The sequence below is a fragment of the Bos mutus genome, chromosome 14 (assembly GCF_027580195.1).
Source record: "Bos mutus isolate GX-2022 chromosome 14, NWIPB_WYAK_1.1, whole genome shotgun sequence".
NCBI lineage: Eukaryota > Metazoa > Chordata > Mammalia > Artiodactyla > Bovidae > Bos > Bos mutus.
The window spans coordinates 22,889,630-22,909,523 of record NC_091630.1 but is presented as its reverse complement, the minus strand read 5'-3'; the positions used below and the strand labels follow the sequence as shown (position 1 = coordinate 22,909,523).

Sequence of the window (19,894 nt, the reverse complement as noted above, 5' to 3'; positions counted from 1 at the left end):
GAAAAGGGGGGACAGAAGAGTGTACTTCAAGCTGCGAGAAGAACATGTCATGGGTGGCAAGGAAATGTGATGGTCACAGATTCCCACAACAATCAAGAGAGCTGAAGAAGAGCCTTGGGATTGTGAGGAATTCATATTATCCACAGCTGCAGGACACCCTGCTGCTGCTGCTGCTAAGTCGCTTCAGTTGTGTCCAATTCTGTGTGACCCCATAGCCGGCAGCCCATCAGGCTCCACCGTCCCTGGGATTCTCCAGGCAAGAACACTGGAGCGGGTTGCCATTTCCTTCTCCAATGCATGAAAGTGAAAAGTGAAGTCGTGTCCGACTCTTAGCGACCCCATGGACTGCAGCATACCAAGCTCCTCTGTCCATGGGATTTTCCAGGCAAGAGTACTGGAGTGGGGTGCCATTGCCTTCTCCTGCAGGACACCCTAGGCATCTACTTAGTGGGACTGTGCGTGGACTGATGCCAGATACATGTAGGCTGCTAACGTAAATCACAAACTGTAATTCATCAGCACACAATCTCCGTCAGAAAGTCAGTGGTGTCTCTAGGACTTCAATGTTTATCTAAGAGCTATCTGCATCACAACTATCTGGCTTTCATCTGTCTGTCTATCTCTCTGAATCTCCACTCTAGACCAATTTATTGGAAGTCTTTGTGGGTGTAATCTAGAAATCTACATATTTCACTATTTCCCAACGTGACTCATGCTCATCATACACTGAGAGCTAGCAATTACAGTATCATTACTCTTGGAAGGGAATTATTTATTTGACCCTAAGGAAACAATTCAAATAAGTCAACCTACACATTAATAAAGCAGAATATTAGCTCTTTTTAAAACATACTAAATATTACAAATAATTCAATGTTTTTGTAAAGCCTATACTGAAATCTCTTGTAAGTGAAAACAACTTTAAAAATACAATTTCATAAATAATGATTTCAATATTTGAGGAACGATGCAGACAGGAAGGAGAAATGTAAATATAACCTCCATTTTTCCTAAAAGTGCTAAACAGCACAGTGTATACAGGAATTCTGTCTGGAATAGATGTGCTTTTTACAGAGCAATTTGGAGACTTGAACAATAGAGTAGCTCCAGTTTCCCTTATTCTACATTTCTACATTTAGGATACTAACTACTGGATGTGATAATGAACATGAGATCAGAGGAAAAGGGATTTTCTTCCCCCATGAACTCCTTATACAGACCTTAAAAAATAGGCATCGCTTTGGATCAGATACCCATTATCAATTTGGACAGAGAGTGTCTGAACCACTATTATCTGCAAATGATTCATGAGAGCAGGTATTTCGCTACCTGAGGATTTTAGTGAATCCATAAATATAAGAAAAGACAGAAGCTGGAATTCATAAAGGGCCTTGAGCAATATCTAGGAAAGAAAATTATGTCCAATCTGAAGAAAAATGTAATTTACCAATGTGACTCACCTGTTCTATTACCAGTAGGATCTCTTTCTTATTTACCAGCTGTTTTGCATGTTAGTTTCTGTTTCACAATGGAAAACACAAAAGCTTCCTGAGACTCTCTAATCAGGAAAGCACACTTTCAATTAGGAAATAGTAACCTTATAGAGATTCACAAAGCCATGATTTAAAAAAGGGAAACGCAAGCTATTTCTATATTTTAAAAATACAAAAAAGAAAAACATTACAACGCGCGCGCACACACACACACACACACATATATATATATAGGCATATGATATGTAGGCTGATATAAAAATCTCCCAAACTTCCTTCCCTATTAAAATTCTTACAGTAAGAGCAACATACTGCCATTTTAGAATAAATAACATTTTATCTTTTGGCTTTACTGCCTTATATCAAAGATATGGTTATTTGACCAATTAATTTACATAAAAACAAACAATATAATTCCCTGACATTTATAAAGTTAATAATGCATATTAAATCATTAAAAAATTTAAGGGTATATTTTTCTCATTGCAATTCTTTAAAAACACATCCACCCTTTAAAATAAATAAAATTTCTGGAGTCTCACCATTTATCAAAGACAACTTAAAAGCCACAGTAAAGGAAAAATTTACAACACATGACTGACTACTGATTTTATGTGGAAATAAACAATCAGTGATATAAAATGCAAAAATCTGATTTTTTTCATTATTACTACTATACATAGAATGTTTTCCATGTGTCAAACACGGTACTTAATGTTTTACAAAAGAACACTGCAATTCAATCTGTCAGGTACTTAGTATTATTCCCATTTTGTAGACGAGGAAATGAGACCTAAGGTCAACCAGGGTCAAAGCTGAAATTTTTACGCATGACCTTCTGATTTCAATACCCATGAAGATACGTAAATGTGATAATTTTCCAAAACAGCCCAATAATTTAGGCTACTGCTGAGCTCTCAATATCTTAAGGTCATTTCAAGCATGTAATATTTATGGCCTTTTGTGCACAAAGTTCACTCTTGAGTGCCACTACCATAGGTTTGCTGGGTTTTGGATTACTGATTTGATCTGTACAGTTCAAGTGATTTCTATAATGAAGAGCATTGTAACAGTTGTAGCTAATGATTCAGGTTATAATTTTGTGACCTTAAAAGAAAGGCTTTTTCCTCTGAAGAAATTACTAGCTTAAACTGGATTATTCGACCTTTCAGTACTAAACTCTTACCCACTGAAATAATTCACCCACTAAAATTCCAAAAACACTGATATCAGATCAACAGAGTGAAGAGTTCAGAAGGCATCTAAATCAAATACTACTGTCCACTTAAGTAGCAGCATTCCCTAGAATCAAAATAAAACAGAGGCTCATGACAATCACGCCATAATTTGGGATAGCTCTGGCAACCACTTTCTAGATAGAAAACTGAGAAACACTTGCCCATCTCCCTACCACAGAAACAGATTTTTTTTTGGAGGGGTGGCATTTCATCTTGATACATATATAATGCAAATGGGACTGAAAGAGGTAGCAACTTACACTTCATCAGTTATTTACCTCTCAGTGTGGATAGGTTTCCCGGGTTTGATTCCTGGGTCAGGAAGATGCCCTGGAGAAAGGATAGGTTACCTACTCCAGTATCTTTAGGCTTCCCTGGTGGCTCTGACAGTAAAGAATCCTCCTGCAATGCAGCAGATCTGGGTTTGATCACCAGGTTGGAAAGATTCCCCAGAGGAGGGCATGTCAACCCACTCCAGTAATCTTTCCTGGAGAATCTCCATGGACAGAGGAGCTTGGTAGGCTCCAGTCCATGGGGTCACAACAAGTCAGCCATGGCTGGGCAACTAAGCACAGCACAGAGGACAGGTTTATTAGACTCTTTCTTGGGAGAAAATGTGTTTGTAAATGAGAACGTGAATTAAAGATGGGAATCTCAGGATCTTTCAGAGTGAAAGCCAGTGAAAGTCAAAGCTTCTAAGTGGTGAAAAGTGAAAATGAAAGTTGCTCAGTCGTGTCCAACTCTTTGCAACCCTATGGACTATACAGTCCATGGAATTCTCCAGGCCAGATAGTGGAGTGGGTAGCCTTTCCTTTCTGCAGGGGATCTTCCCAAGCCAGGGATTGAACCCAGGTCTCCTGCATTACAGGAGGATTCTTTACCAGCTGAGCCACAAGGGGAGCCCTCTAAGTGGTGAGAGGCCATCAATGGAGAAGCAGGGAATGTTGACAGCAGATGCTCCTCCCAGGCTAATCTGGACATGACTCACCAGTTCTGAAGACCATTCTTGCTCTGGGAGCAGATTCAGTGGTTGGTCCAGGCACTGACTGAGCATTCCTGAGTGCTACCTGCAAGCTTTCATTAAGGGGTTCTGCATTGCCAAGCCCTGTTATCTCAAACACCAAGCGACCACCATGAGGCTGACTGCAGACATATAAGCGCACTGAACCTAGTATACAAACTCTTAGGATAAGGGTAAAATTTCTTAGGCAGTGAACATATCTTGAGACCTTCTACATCATCCATCTGTTTTAGACCTGCTTGTAGAGCATATGAGGCTGGACATTCTTGAGGCATCAGAATGTCAATTCAGCCCCTGAAAATCCTCACCCCAGTGCCTGAGTCTGTAATCCAGTTCTTTCTAATTGCAAACTTGACTATTATACTGTCACTGGAAGGGGTTCTTTAGACAGCTAATGACTTGAATAAGCCAATACTTTATTATTAATAAGTTTATACTGAGTTGTTCTGCAACCTCTCCGCAAAAATGTCAGAGAGAAAAATTCCAATCACCTACAACATGTCTCGAATTAAGATTGAGGGAGAAATATCAATAACCTCAGATATGCAGCTGACACCACCCTTATGGCAGAAAGCAAAGAAGAACTAAAGAGCCTCTTGATGAAAGAGAAAGAAGAGAGTGGAAAAGTTGGCTTAAAACTCAACAAAGAAAACTAATATTATGGCATCTGGTCCCATCATTTCATGGCAAATAGATGGGGAAACAGTGGCTGATTTTATTTTCTTGGGCTCCAAATCACTACAGATGGTGACTGCAGCCATGAAATTAAAAGACTCTTACTCCTTGAAAGGAAAGTTATGACCAACCTAGACAGCATATTAAAAAGCAGAGACATTACTTTGCCAACAAAGGTCCATCTAGTCAAAGCTATGGTTTTTCCAGTAATCATGCATGGATGTGAGAGTTGAACTATAAAGAAAGCTGAGCACTGAAGAACTGATCCTTTTGAACTGTGGTGTTAGAAAAGACTCTTGAGAGTCCCTTGGACAGCCATGGACATCCATCCAGTCCATCCTAAAGGGAATCAGTCCTGAATATTCGCTGGAAGGACTGATGCTGAAGCTGAAACTCCAATACTCTGGCCACCAGGTGCAAAGACCTGACTCATTTGAAAAGACCCTGATGCTAAGATTGAAGGCAGGAGGAGAAGGGGACAAAAGAGAATGAGATGGTTGGATGGAATCACCACCTCAGTGGACATGAGTTTGAGTAAACTCTGGGAGTTGGTGATGGACAAGGAGGCCTGGCGTGCTGCAGTCCATGGGGTCGCAAAGAGTCGGACACGACTGAGCAACTGATCTGAACTGAACATCATGTCATGACACCTAGAGGCCTCACTGAGGGTGAAGGATATAGGGAGATCAGAAGTGGAGATAGAAAATACCTTTTGTATATTTTTAACCATAATCAACTAATTTATTTCCTGACTAGTGTTTGCCACCACTTCGTTAAGAGTCAGTCAGTTCAGTTCAGTCATTCAGTCATGTCTGACTCTTTGCGACCCCATGGACTGCAGCACGCCAGGCTGCTGTCTATCACCAACTTCCAGAGCCTACTCAAACTCATGTCTATCACGTCGGTGATGCCATCCAACCATCTCATCCTCTGTTAGAGTTATGTATTAATACAAGATAAGATAAGATTAGATTCCAAAGTGAAGCAGTTTCTTGGAAACAAAAAATACACACAGTTCCTTGTGGGATGTGCCAGAAGAGCTCAACTAACCTACCCACAAATAACATTCCCCAATTAATAAAGATGTTTTTGTTTTTACTGTATTCATGAAAGTAAAGTGGTGAAAATCATTTTATGTCTATACCCACATAGAGGGGAGAGGAGACTTAGCTCTCCAACGTTCTCCAAGGCCACTTATGTAGATACAGAAGACTGCAGTCATAGCTTCTTCTGTGGCAAAGGAAAGAGCGGCATAAGATTGCATAAAGGGTAACAACAGCTCAGTATTTAAATAGTGGGGAAAGCTGTGGAAGACGAAGTAGGACTGGCTGATCTCAGTTACTGCTCTGGGACTGGATGGAGTCATGTCGGATCACTGTATCCCGTGTCTGAATGATCACAGAATAACAGAACACAGACTAGCCGGGGAACGTATCTGCTAATTGTATGACCGCGTTACTGATCAAACACGCCCACTTTATTTTATATACATACTACATGAAAAGTAATCCTTGTGCTTCATCTTCTGCATAACTGTCTGCCCCACAAATTACCATGAATTTTATTTTATCATTGGTAACCATCTCAATATAAAGAAAATGTTTCATACCTACTACTCCTCTTCCTTAAATGACTTCTAGTTTAAAAAAATAAAAAGGGAGAAAAGAACAGAAAAAAAAAAAGGATAATGTAAAGTTCAGCCATCAAAAATGGCTTCATTAAGATCTTTAATGAAGCACATGGGAGCCATTTATTGACTTCTCAACTATTAAGATGGAACATTATTACTGTCTTAATAGTATTTCCATTTTCATTTAGGAAATAACTAATCAAGGGATCAATGTACCAAAGACTTTATTTTCTTTCCCTTGGGTCACTGGAAGTACATTTTTTAAAATGCAAAAAACGTAAGAGCAATTCCCCCAGGCACCATATCACATGAACAATTTAAAGAAATAACAAGAAGGGTGAAAGGTCAACAGCTACCGATCTGAGTCATTATAAAGCAAATGCAAACTCTGGGAGTGGAGAGTCTCCTTTTCCGGAAGAAGGACAGGATCCCTTCCTTGGCACAGAAGCTTCCCCTCCAAGGTATGCAAAGAGCCCCCACCCTGACCTGCTGTCAACCCGGGAAACATTTCTATTTCTCAGAGTCCCTGAGAATGCAAACTAGTGTTTTCCTGGTAGTTCTCACAGCTCTGCTTCCTTTGAGGTACAGATGTGTAGCCACAGAACCCAATCAGATAGCGCCTATTTACATATTTATAAAGCCTCCTGTAAAATCTCCTATCAATTGTTGCTGCTATATATAGGCCTTTCAAAGTATCTTGTGGGCCCAGCGCTCTACTGCACCGCTCCCTTCAGGAATCCTGATATATCGCATAATGTGATTTCAATGTAAATGGGGCCCATCGCACAATCACACCACTTCACAAACTCTTTTCTGCTGGGGTAGCTTAAATCTAAACACACTCAAGCAGCTTGCTGCACTGGAGCAAGATTTCTTCCACATTTAAAAAAAAATTTTTTTTCAAAAAAAAAAAAAAAAATCCCAAACCCTAACACAACAATGCCAGGAAAAGGGGAAAAAAAAAAAAAAAAACTGAACGTTTTTCTGCAGAAAGATGGGCCGTCTCCAAATCCTTGTGCCCTATCAGACAAATTAAAGTAAATCAAGCATGAAATGAAGCCGAAGAGCCCCGAGATAAGGCTCCTTTAAGTCGTTTACAGATTAGGATAGAGAGAGGTGCATCTGGTCTCTGGCAGCGAAGGAGGCCAGTTTCTCAGCTCACAATAGCAGCCTGTGTATAGGATTACCTTACCTTGTCACTGACAAGGGAGGAGGCGCCTGCAAGATGTCTCTAACTAACTTCCTAATGTCCCTGGTTAAGTTCTCTTATTAAAGTATTAACTGTTACAATGAGAGAAATACGTTCTGATAAAACCAAACCAAACCAAAAAGAAAAAAAAAATCTCACAGACTGATTTATGAACTGGGTAGAAGCTGATAAACTGGGAGGGTGGGAGCGAGGGTTGACTACCAGCAGATGAGCCTCTTCTCTTATCAGTCAGGATTCTGCTGCTAGAGACAGAAGCTGATAAATTTCCAACAGGAATTAGTGATGCAGCCAGGAAACTGTGTGTTACTGGTTGGACTGGTGCTCTAGCGGCTGCCAAAAGGACCTCTCCTGTTATCAGATGTGATGTTGCTGTTGTAAACAGTGAAGTACTCTCCAAGGGAAACTGGATGCTCTCTCAAAATGCTCCGCGATTAATGGTTAAACTATAACATGAGGTGGTGCAAGATTTTCTTGGAAGCATCTGGAATTCTGCAGCTTCTCAGTCGGAGACCTTTTTGTTCCTTGGCATTCTGAGCAGCTTGGAAACTCCCTCCTCTTTCCTTCCTAGACAAAGAACTTTTTCTTCTTCAATAAATTTTATTTATACCTTGTTTCAATCTAAGGAAATCCTTAATTTTCCACCATCACAAAGAGACTGCTATCAACCCAACCTACTCATCAGTTTCAATTACTCTGAAGAATACACTCTAATTCAGTTTTATGATTAGATAGAGTGGTGTTGGTGGGAGGAGGTGGGCAGGGTTACTTGTGTCTCCTTTTAATCAGAGGTCAACCGATTGAACCCGCAACCAAACAAGACATTCATGTTGTTGGCTGGACCATCTCAGTACTCTGTGGTCAATCCAACGGAGAATGAAACAGTATGGTTGTTTTATGATACAACATATTTTACTGTCTCAGTATTTTATTGTGCCCAATGGTACAGAACATTTTATTGCACTTTACAGTTTACACTGTGCTGTCACTTTTCATATTTGAGATACACAATATTACTACAAAATTATGATGAATAAATTGCCATTCAACTGGATTAAGCAACTTGCCCCAAAACACTGGGTTGGTTAGATGCAAAGTCTGAACTTAAAATCAATCCAATTTTCCTCCTCAATATGTCATGTTGCCAAATTAATTACCTCATCTTTGGATTAAAGAACTCAAGAAGAAATTCCCAGGTGCTTTAATGATAGGTAGGTATTCACCCCCAGTCTGGGGTCAGTCACTTGTTATCAAAGATCTGTATGGACTGGAGCATATCAGAGACACAAGATACATTTTAAACTCTGAGTATGTGGTATATGCTAACTTAGGAATATTGTGTTTTTCTCTTAGGTAACTATGCAAGAGCTCTTAGGTTAAAAAGTATAAAACCATGAATTAAAAATATACTAATAAACATTTGCTTGGATGAATTTTCAACTTGGCCTTCTTCTGACATACATGGATTTCCTCTGCTTTCATCTCTCAGCTTTTCCAAAATTATTTGTTACGATATACCTCTGAAAGGAATCTCCTTCAATCATACCAATTTATATGTTTTTATACTTTCTTCAGTATCTATATTGAAATATTTAAGTAAAACTAATTCAAAGAATCTTTTACTGACAATGTTTCTTAAAAGTAATAAAATACTTATATTTTATAAAATAAAATGTATGCAATTTTATTTAATGGTATTTCTCAAAGTTCCAGGCAATAGAACAAAATATTTCCAAGACCAGAAACCTTTGAGAGAGGTTTAGGAGCTGGAAAAAACAAATGTTTAATATAAAACAGTTTTTTTTTTAAATACAGTTTTCTTTTTTAATATCACATTTAATTTTTCTTAGAAATCTGAATAAGAAGTTTCTATCTCATCACAGAGAAAATTTAGAATTAAATGTTACAAAATATTTGAGAAATAAGCCCTAATAACAAACTCTGTGTGTCTATGTGAATACAGGTGAAAACCTGATGAAAGTAACATGTTCAAAACATTTATGAATATGTCTGTAATTATTTTCAGTGGAGTAGGTTGAGGATAATCCTTCTCTGAGCCCAGAATTGATATATTTACAAATCTGTGACCAAATGATGATATCTAACAAGTGCTCTGCTTGCTGCTCCAAAATAATAAACTATCTTAAATTATGCCAAAAAAGATAAGAGACATGCTTTATTTCCCCCATTTATTAATACTGTGAGGAGGTGACATTTATTCATGATATTTACAGTGCTTCTTTACACTTGACTTTGGGGAAAGCACTTTTTTTTTCTTTTTTTGCTTCTTCATTGTGTGTGATTTGGAAACAGATTTATCCATGTTTTAGAAAATATCACTCAGTTAAAGAAGGAGTTACAATATGTTCTTCCTTGGTAAAATATATCTGTCAAACACAGGCTAAAATATTCTTCACACATTTTATGTCATATTTTACTATTATTGGAATTTGAAACTTTAAAACTTCTTTATACAATGGACATAAAATAGATTTATGGTATGACATTTTATTGCCTTTTGTATATGTTAGCTATATATATATCTCATTGATTATCTCTGATTAATCATTAGTTCAGCTGTTTCAATTTTCTTAAAGCAGTAGTAAGAAGATTTGAGGTATAACAGACACAGGAATCTTTCTTACTTATAAGGTTTGTAGTGAAACAATGGGCTTCCCTGGTAGCTCAGGGAAAGAGTCTGCATGTAATACAGGAGACCTGAGTTCAATCCCTGGGTTGGGAAGATCCCCTAGAGAAGGAAATGGCAACCCATTCCAGTATTCTTGCCTGGGAAATCCCATAAACAGAGAAGCCTGGCAGGCTATAGTCCATAGGGTCGCAACAGTTGGACACGACTTAGTGGCTAAACCTACCTAGCGAAACAACATAACAATGATTAATTCAAGAAATAGCAAAAGTTAAATATATCTTTTATCTATATATCTTTCTGACTTCACTGGAATGTCTTTAGAAAAGTAAAAGTACGTTCAGACATTACTTAATACGTATTTGTTGTTTGGGTCTATTTTCATCCATAAGTTAAAGATCTTCAAGACAAATGTGATTTTGAGTTTATATCTATACAGTGAATGAAGATATAAATTAAATGGCCATACTTTCCAGTATGTGCTAGCTGTTTGCGTGTTTCACAAGACCCAAATCAACCGGACTGAAAGCTGCAGTTCTTAAACACTCTTGTGTTAGTAATTTTCACACCAACAAAGTGTTTCCACTAATAGTAGCAGTAGTGGTAGTCACCAGTAATAGAAGACCTACTGGGTATGCACTGAATGAGAGCTTTGCTTCCTCTTAAATATATTACATCTTTTAATTCTCACTAGAGCCAGCTTTACAGAGTAAACACAATTGCTTTTATTTCACAGCTCAAACACCGAAGGCTCAAAGAGCTCAGACAGTGGTCAGGATCTATTCCTCCCAGGTCCCTGTGATTCCAAGCCCACCCACTTTTCACTGTGATTGACTGTCTGGCGTTACTTCACAATACAAATCAGATCGACATTTTTACATACAGCCAACGTTTGTTTTAAAACAACCACTGGTAATCATTTATTATTATAAATACTTTTTCCTTTTGATATGTTTTATAAATTCCCCATGAGAAAATACTAGTATTCTGAAAATTTATGAGAAATATGATTAGATACTACAAAGTTGTCCTCTTTTAATTTTTATCTTCCTTAGGTATGCAAGTAAATTTAACAAAGATAAGAATTCAACAAGGTGAGTTAAAGTAAGCATAAGAAAGGTCTATTCCTACTCAGAAAATTATTATAAGATGGAGCTGGAACAAGGTTGCCACATACCAGTTCATGTGCTTAATCCATGATTCTAAAGTAGACACTAACTTTGCATTGTCACACCACCCCTATTTACACATGTTATATCAACATCTGCTTAACAGTGTTTTGACTCAGGCCAGGAACTGAAAACATCATAAAAGTCACACTAAAAAGCATTATATCCCTGCTTTGGTTAACCATATCAGACTGAAGAAGGCTCTTGAAGTTCCAATGCCATCACTTCTGTGATTTCTCTTTGAAGAGTTTCTTAAACTTAGGAAATGCAATTTTTCTACACATCACTAGGAAATTGCAAATTACGTGAGAGAAATGGAGCCAAAGTTTGTCATACTTGTTAACAGTGACGGCAGTATCTGTCTCCAAACGTCTTCCATTTCTCCTCTGCTCTCGCTACTGCTTATCAACTCTCCGTCAACCATATTCACTGAGCAATCTTGTGTTCCCCTAGACTAAATAAAGACGAGATGATAATATCCTCTTCTGTCTTCCTGTATGCAATTAAGGGGGATGAAATGGGCAGTGCTCTTGGCAGAAACTCTCAGGGAGTCCTGGAAGAAAAATGTTTAAGAACCACTCCCTTGGATTTAATCCTAAGGGAGTTATCTCTAAGAAAGCCCTGCTGGTTATTTCTTGAGAATCCACAGAATACAAACGTTTTTAAAATAACAGCAGCTCTAATCAACTATCTGCAGGGGAATGTTATTCATAAAATCACAAGGTCCAAATGGTGCCACGAAACAGGATAAATACCCAGCATAGATTGCAGTTAACTAGTGGGCTTCACAATTCATCTGCTGTGAACCAAGGAATAAGGTTAACTCCTGGATCACTTAAAAGCCATTGTTTTCCTAGGTCTTCATTAATGTTAGTTCTAATAAAAACACGTTTCCCTCCTCTACGACATACCTTTTCTACTCAAATAGCTTTAAATGAGGCACTTTATACAGATAAAAAAATACCTTCCTTAAAGAGTGCATGTTACTATTCAGTCAAAATGTGTGCTAATAAACATTCATTTTTATTATTTCTGCTCTACAAATAAATTGGAGAATTTTTAGCTTTCATTGCTCTCCCCTATTAATTCATTAAAGTATTATCACATGACCCTGCTCACAGATATCTAAGTATGGCTCACTGATATTTTGGAACTAGTTCCCAGTGTGAAGAGCCAGGCCAGTCTTTTTTTCCCCTATCTTTTATCTGTTTCATTCCCATGACCTTTATCTTGTTTTTTTCCATAGACTATTTTCAAAAAATATCAAAATTGTTTAGGAATTTTTTTCTTATCTACACAGTTACTAACTTTTAGTTTTTTACTGCTCACCATCATATGATCTGTAAACTAAATGTTCTTAAATCTATGATCTAGGTCATGATAAAGGTGCTCTATTCAGCTATTTCTGGGTCATTTTAATATCAACATTCTTTCTTGCTTAATATAAAAGCCCTCTTCTACTCTTTTAGTTGCTTCCTTTGAGTGTGGTTTCTATTGAGTTTAAGAAGATAATTTATTCTCAGGGAGCCTATAGAATACTAAAAGTTACCTGCCATCAACACTCACATAACTTGGAACAATAGTTATGACTGAAATAATCAGGAAAGCTGGTAGCTTCTCTTGTATGTCATTCATTCCCTGGACCTTTTAGATGTGCCCATGAGATATAAGATGCTGATGATTTGGGTGCTTTCTTTTTATCATTATATTTATTAATATAAAAGGGATTTGGCTTAATGTGCCTCTATGCCAGTCTAATTCCATCTTCATCAAAGGAAATGTAACTAGTCTTAATAGTGATACTAACTTTCTTGTATGCCAATCTGAGGGCCCTTATGGATGATGACTGATAATCAACCACGGAGTATGAATCCACAGATAACTGTGCACTCAACTAACCAAAGTATGGTCTAGACCGTATCTGCCTTGCTTGTTGATGAGAATGTCATGTGGAGAGGAATCAAAAGCGTTACTGGAGTCCGGATAGATTACATCTATTACTTTGCCCTTATCTACATGGCCTGTCACTCTATCATAGAAGGAAATTAAATTGGCCTGGCACAATTTGCTCTTCACAAAACCATGCTGGTTGCTACCCACTAACTTTTGCTCTTCTAGATGATTGTAAATTGATTGTTTGATGATTTGCTCCAGTATCAGCCTTGGTGTCAAAGTTAAGCTGACTGGTCTATAATTACCAGCATCATTTTCTTCTTCTTTTTTCTTTTGTAAGGATGGTCACTACCTTTTCCTGCCTATTTTGTTTCCTATATATTAATTAGCAATGTTTCAGTTTCAAATTTTCAATATCTTTGAATATCTTCAATATAAACTTTCAATCCTTACATTTTGATTGTATCTGTTTATTTAAAATTTATATTCTTCTCTAATCCTCTGGTTTCAAAATGGGTATAATTAAGTATATCATATTATAAATTAACCCTTTCTTGAGTAATCCAAGTTCTGCCTAGAGAAAGCTTGTCCTTAAAAGGATTTTCTAAGCTACCATTATTTCTTCCCTGATATATCACTTACTATCCTTTTAGGAGCCATTTTACTTTAAAGATGAACATTTAACTTGTATGTACTTTTACTGTCAATATCTATTTTTATCTAAATGTTTATTGTATGTCATCTTTTCCATTCTTCATATAAGAAAATGTATGTTTATTTTATGCATAGTAATAAACTTAGATGCATAAGGTGTAAATAAAAAAGCAATAGAAATATACATGGTTCTTTGGATAAAAGCATTGTTTTCTCAATTTTACCTATTTAACATTGCCAACAAATGTCAAAAGGATACAGGAAAAAAAATATTTTATAATATAGTAATGTTGATAAAATGAAAAATTATAAACTGAAGAGAAGTCAATTGAAATATGCATTGCTAATAGTTATTACACATAAAAAAGATGGTGGCTAGAATTAAAGTTAAGAAATACTAAACAGCTATATGATGGCTGTTTCCTAAAAGAGAAACACTGAAAGTCAATAAAATTGGTGGCAAAAATTCAACGGAGTTTCAATTTATATAAAATTTGATGCAGAGTACATCTTGTTCATTCTCACTAAGTAAAATGGTAGTTTGCAATCAGTAAAATAAAATATTGGACTGTAGGAAACAGTTTACATTTAAAACACAATGAGTTAGAATAGTTAAAGCAATCAAAAACTTTTCACAGCAAAAACATTGGAAAGCTACATCTCACAATACATAAAATGTCTCAGGAAATAAGCAGAACCCAAAGAAATGTATGTAACTAGATTCTACACACTTTAAGGAGATAGGAGAGTCAGATCCAAAATGAATATATATATATATGATTACTAATATTTAGTTATATGAAACAATTTTTAAGTATAATATTATGCTAAGTTCCCTTTATGGATCACAGTCTTTTCATGATGAAGGGGCTTGTGTAAGTAACTCAATGAAGCAATGAGCTATGGCATGGAGGGGCACCCGAGAAGGACCGGTTATAGTCCTTCTTGGGTGTTATGACAAAAGATTTACGACAAAAAATTTCGACCCGAGGAGGGGATGGCAAACCCCTCCAATATTGTTGCAGTGAGAACCCCATGAGTAGCATGAAAAGGCAAAAAGATATGACAGCAGAAGATGAGCTCCCAGGTCAGAAGGTGCTTACACGCTACTGGGGAAGAGTGAAGGGCAAGTAAGAATAGCTCCAGAAAGAACGAAGCCACTGGGCCGAAGCAGAAATGACACTCAGTTGTGGATGCACCCAGTGGGGAAAGTAAAGTCTGACGCTGTAAAGAATATTGCACAGCAATCTGGACGGGGAGGTCCATGAATCAAGGTAAGTCGGCTGTGGTCGAGAATGAGATGGCAATGGTGAATGAATACTGACATCTTAGGAACCAGTGAACTAAAATATGTGTGAATCGGTGAATTCAACTCACATGACTACTGTATCTACCACTGTGTGCAAGAATCCCTTAGAAGAAATGGAGTAGCCCTCATAGTCAACAAAAGATTGCACCAGTACTTGGGTACAATCTCAAAAATGAAAAAAAATGATCTTCATTCGTTTCCAGGGCCAATCATTCAACATTACAGTAATGAAAGTCTATGCTCCAACCACCGATGCCAAAGCTGAAGTTGACTGGTTCTTTGAAGACCTAAAACACCTTCTAGATTTAACATCAAAAAAAGATGCATTTTTCATCACAGGGGAGGGCAATGCAAAAGTAGGAAGTCTAGAGATAGCTGGAATAATAGGCAAGTTTGGCCCTGGAGTACAAAATGAATCAGAGCAAAGGCTAACAGAGTTCTGTCAAGAGAACATGCTCGTCATAGCAAACCCTTTCCGACAACACAAGAGATGTCTCTACACATGAACATCACCAAATGGTCAATACTGGAATCAGACTGATTACATTCTTTGCAACAGAAGATGGAGATGTCTATACAGTCAGGAAAAAGAAGACCTGGAGGTGACTGTGGATCAGGTCATGAGCTACTTATTCAAAATTCAGGCTTAAATTGAAGAAAGTAGGGAAAACTTCTAGGCCAGTCAGTCAGGTATGACCTATATCAAAAATATCTAAACGCTTACAATTATACAGTAGAGGAGAGGAATAGAGTCAAGGGATTAGACCTCATAGACAGAGTGCACGATGGATGGAGGTTAGTAACATTATATAGAGACAGCAACCAAAACCATCCCAAAGAAAAAGAAATGCAGGAAGGCCATGTGGTTGTTTGGGAAGTTTTACAAATAGCTGAAGAAAGAAAAGAGGTGAAAGATAATGGAGAAAGGAAGAGATATATTCAATTAAATGCAGAGCTCCAGAGATTAACAAAGAGAGATAAGAAGGCCTTCTTCAATGAAAAATGCAAAGAAATAGAGGAAAGTAAAACAGACTGGAAAAGACGAGATATCTCTTCAAGAAAATTGGAGGTATCAAGGAAATATTTCAAGCAAGGATGGCCACGATAAAAGGACAGAAATGATTATCACCTAACAGAAGAGGTGGCAAGAATACATGGAAGAACATACATAAAAGATCTTAAAGACCCAGATAACCACAATGCGGTGGTCACTCACCTTGAGCCAGATATCCTGGAGTGTGAAATGGGCCTCAGGAAGCATTATTATGAACCAGCTAGTGGAGGTGATGGAATTCCAGTTAAGCTAGTTCAAATTGTAAAAGATGACGCTGTTAAAGCGCTACACTTAATATGTCAGCAAATTAGGAAAACTCAGCAGTGATCACAGGACTGGAAAAGGTCAATTTTCATTCCAATCCCAAAGAAAGGCAATGACAAAGAATGTTCAAACTATTGTACAATTGTGCTCATTTCACATGTTATCAAAGTTATGCTTAAAATCCTTCAAAATAGGCTTCAGCAGTATGTGAACTGAGAACTTCCAGTTGTACAAGCTGGGTTTAGAAAAACCAGAGGAACCAGAGATGAAATTGCCAACATTAGCTGGATCATAGAGAAAGCAAGGGAATTCAAGAAAATAAAAAAAATCTACTTCTTCTTCGCTGACTACTCTAAAGCCTTTGACTGTGTGGATCTAAACAAACTGTGAAAGTCATTTAGTCATGTCTGACTCTGCGAATCCATGGACTGTGAAGTCCATGGAATTCTCCAGGCCAGAATACTAGAGTGGGTAGCCTTTCCCTTCTCCAGGGGATCTTCGCACCCCAGGGATCGAACCCAGGTCTCCCACACTGCAGGCAAATTCTTTACCAGCTGAGCCAACTGTGGGAAATTTTTAAAGAGATGAGAATACCAGAATACCTCACCTGTCTCCTGAAAAACCTGTATGCGGGTCAAACAGCAACACTCTGAACCTTACATGGAACAACAGACTCATTTAAACTTGGGAAAGGAGTTCAAAACTGGCAAGGCTGTATATTGTCACCCTGCTTATTTAACATATATGAAGAGTACATCATGCAAAATACTGAGCTGGATGAATCACAAGCTGGAATCAACACTGCCAGGAGAAATATCTACAACCTCATATATGCAGATGATACCAATCTAAGGGCAAAAAGTAAAGAGGGACTAAAGAGCTTCTTGATGAGGGTGAAAGAGGAGAGTGAAAAAGCTGACTTGAAACTAAACATTTAAAAAACTAAGATCATGGCATTCAGTCCCATCACTTCACGGCAAATTGAATGGGAAAAAGTAGAAGCAGTGACAGATTTTCCTTTCTTGGGCTCTAAAATTATTACAGACTGTGACTCCAGCCATGAAATGAAGACACTTGCCTCTTGGAAGGAAAACTATGACAAAGCTCAGTTCAGTTCAATTCAGTTCAGTCACTCAGTCGACTGTGTCTGATTCTTTGCATACCATGAATCGCAGCACGCCAGGCCTCCCTGTCCATCACCAACTCCCGGAGTTCACTCAGACTCACGTCCATCGAGTTGGTGATGCCATCCAGCCATCTCATTCTCTGTCGCCCCTTTTCCTCCTGCCCCCAATCCCTCCCAGCATCAGAGTCTTTTCCAATGAGTCAGCTCTTCGCATGAGGTGGCCAAAGTACTGGAGTTTCAGCTTTAGCATCATTCCTTCCAAAGAACACCTAGGACTGAGATTCTTCAGAATGGACTGGTTGGATCTCCTTGCAGTCCAGGGACTCTCAAGAGTCTTCTCCAACACTACAGTTCAAAAGCATCAATTCTTCAGCACTCAGCTGTCTTGACAGTCCAACTCTCACATCCATACATGACCACTGGAAAAACCATAGCCTCACTAAATGGACCTTTGTTGGCAAAGTAATGTCTCTGCTTTTGAATATGCTATCTAGATTGGTCATAACTTTCCTTCCAAGGAGTAAGAGTCTTTTAATTTCATGGCTGCAATCACCATCTGCAGTGATTTTGGAGCCCCAAAAAATAAAGTCTGACACTGTTTCCACTGTTTCCCCATCTATTTGCCATGAAGTGATGGGACCAGATGCCATGATCTTCGTTTTCCGAATGTTGAGCTTTAAGCCAACTTTTTCACTCTCCTCTTTCACTTTCATCAAGAGGCTCTTTAGTTCCTCTTCACTTTCTGCCATAAGGGTGGTGTCATCTGCCTATCTGAGATTATTGATATTTCTCCTGGCAATCTTGATTCCAGCTTGTGCTTCTTCCAGCCCAGCATTTCTCGTGATGTACTCTGCATATAACTTAAATAAACAGGGTGACAGTATACAGCCTTGACATACCCCTTTTCCTGTTTGGAACCAGTCTGTTGTTCCATGTCCAGTTCTAACTGTTGCTTCCTGACCTGCATACAGATTTCTCAAGAGGCAGGTCAGGTGGTCTGGTATTCCCATCTCTTGAAGACTTTTCCACAGTTTATTGTGATCCACACAGTCAAAGGCTTTGGCATAGTCAGTAAAGCAGAAATAGATGATTTTTTGGAACTCTCTTGCTTTTTCTATGATCCAGCAGATGTTGGCAATTTGATCTCTGGTTCCTCTGCCTTTTCTAAAACCAGCTTGAACATCTGGAAGTTCACGGTTCACATATTGCTGAAGCCTGGCTTGGAGAATTTTGAGCATTACTTTACTAGCGTGTGAGATGAGTGCAATTGTGCAGTAGTTTGAGCATTCTTTGGCATTGCCTTTCTTTGGGATTGGAATGAAAACTGACCTTTTCCAGTCCTGTGGCCACTCCTGAGTTTTCCAAATTTGCTGACATATTGAGTGCAGCACTTTCACAGCATCATCTATCAGGATTTGAAATAGCTCAACTGGAATTCCATCACCTCCACTAGCTTTGTTTGTAGTGATGCTTCCTAAGGCCCACTTGACTTCACATTCCAGGATGTCTGGTTCTAGATGAGTGATCACACCATCATGATTATCTGGGTCGTGAAGATCTTTTTTGTATAGTTCTTCTGTGTATTCTTGCCACCTCTTCTTAATATCGTCTGCTTCTGTTAGGTCCATACCATTTCTGTCCTTTATCGAGCCCATCTTTGCATGAAATGTTCCCTTGGTATCTCTAATTTTCTTGAAGAGATCTCTAGTCTTTCCCATTCTATTGTTTTCCTCTATTTCTTTGCATTGATCGCTGAGGAAGGCTTTCTTATCTGTCCTTGCTACTCGTTGGAACTCTACATTCAGATGCCTATATCTTTCCTTTTCTCCTTGCTTTTCACTTCTCTTCTTTTCACAGCTATTTGTAAGGCCTACCCAGACAGTCATTTTGCCTTTTTGTATTTCTTTTCCATGGGGATGGTCTTGATCCCTGCCTCCTGTACAATGTCACAAACCTCAGTCCCTAGTTCATCAGGCACTCTATCTATCAGATCTAGGCCCTTAAATCTATTTCTCACTTCCACTGTATAATCATAAGGGATTTGATTTAGGTCATACCTGAATGGTCGAGTGGTTTTCCCTACTTTCTTCAATTTAAGTCTGAATTTGGCAATAAGGAGTTCATGATTTGAGCCTAGGCAGCATATTAAAAAGCAGGGACATCACTCTGCTGTATACTCAAAGGTTCATATAGTCAAATCTATGGTTTTTCCAGTATTCATGTACAGATGTGAGAGGTGGACCATAAAGAAGGCTGAGTGCTTAAGAACTGAAGCTTTTGAATTGTGATGTTGGAGAAGACTCTTGAGAGTTCCTTGTACAGCAAGAAAATTAAGCCAATCAACCCTAAAGGAATTTAAGCCTCAGTTTTCATTGAAAGGACTAATTCTGAAACTGAAGCTCCAATACTTTGGCTACCTGATGTGAAGAAGCAACTCACTGGAAAAGACGCTGATGCTGGGAAAGATTGAAGGCAAAGGAGAAGGTGGCGGCAGAGGATGAGATGGTTAGATAA

The 19,894-nt window shown here is 38.2% G+C and overlaps 1 protein-coding gene across 2 annotated transcripts in view; it reads right to left on the bottom strand.

Moving 5' to 3' along the window:
* Positions 1–19,894, bottom strand: part of ZFPM2 (zinc finger protein, FOG family member 2) — a 525,087-nt gene that overhangs the window by 310,751 nt on the left and 194,442 nt on the right. The window lies entirely within an intron of this gene.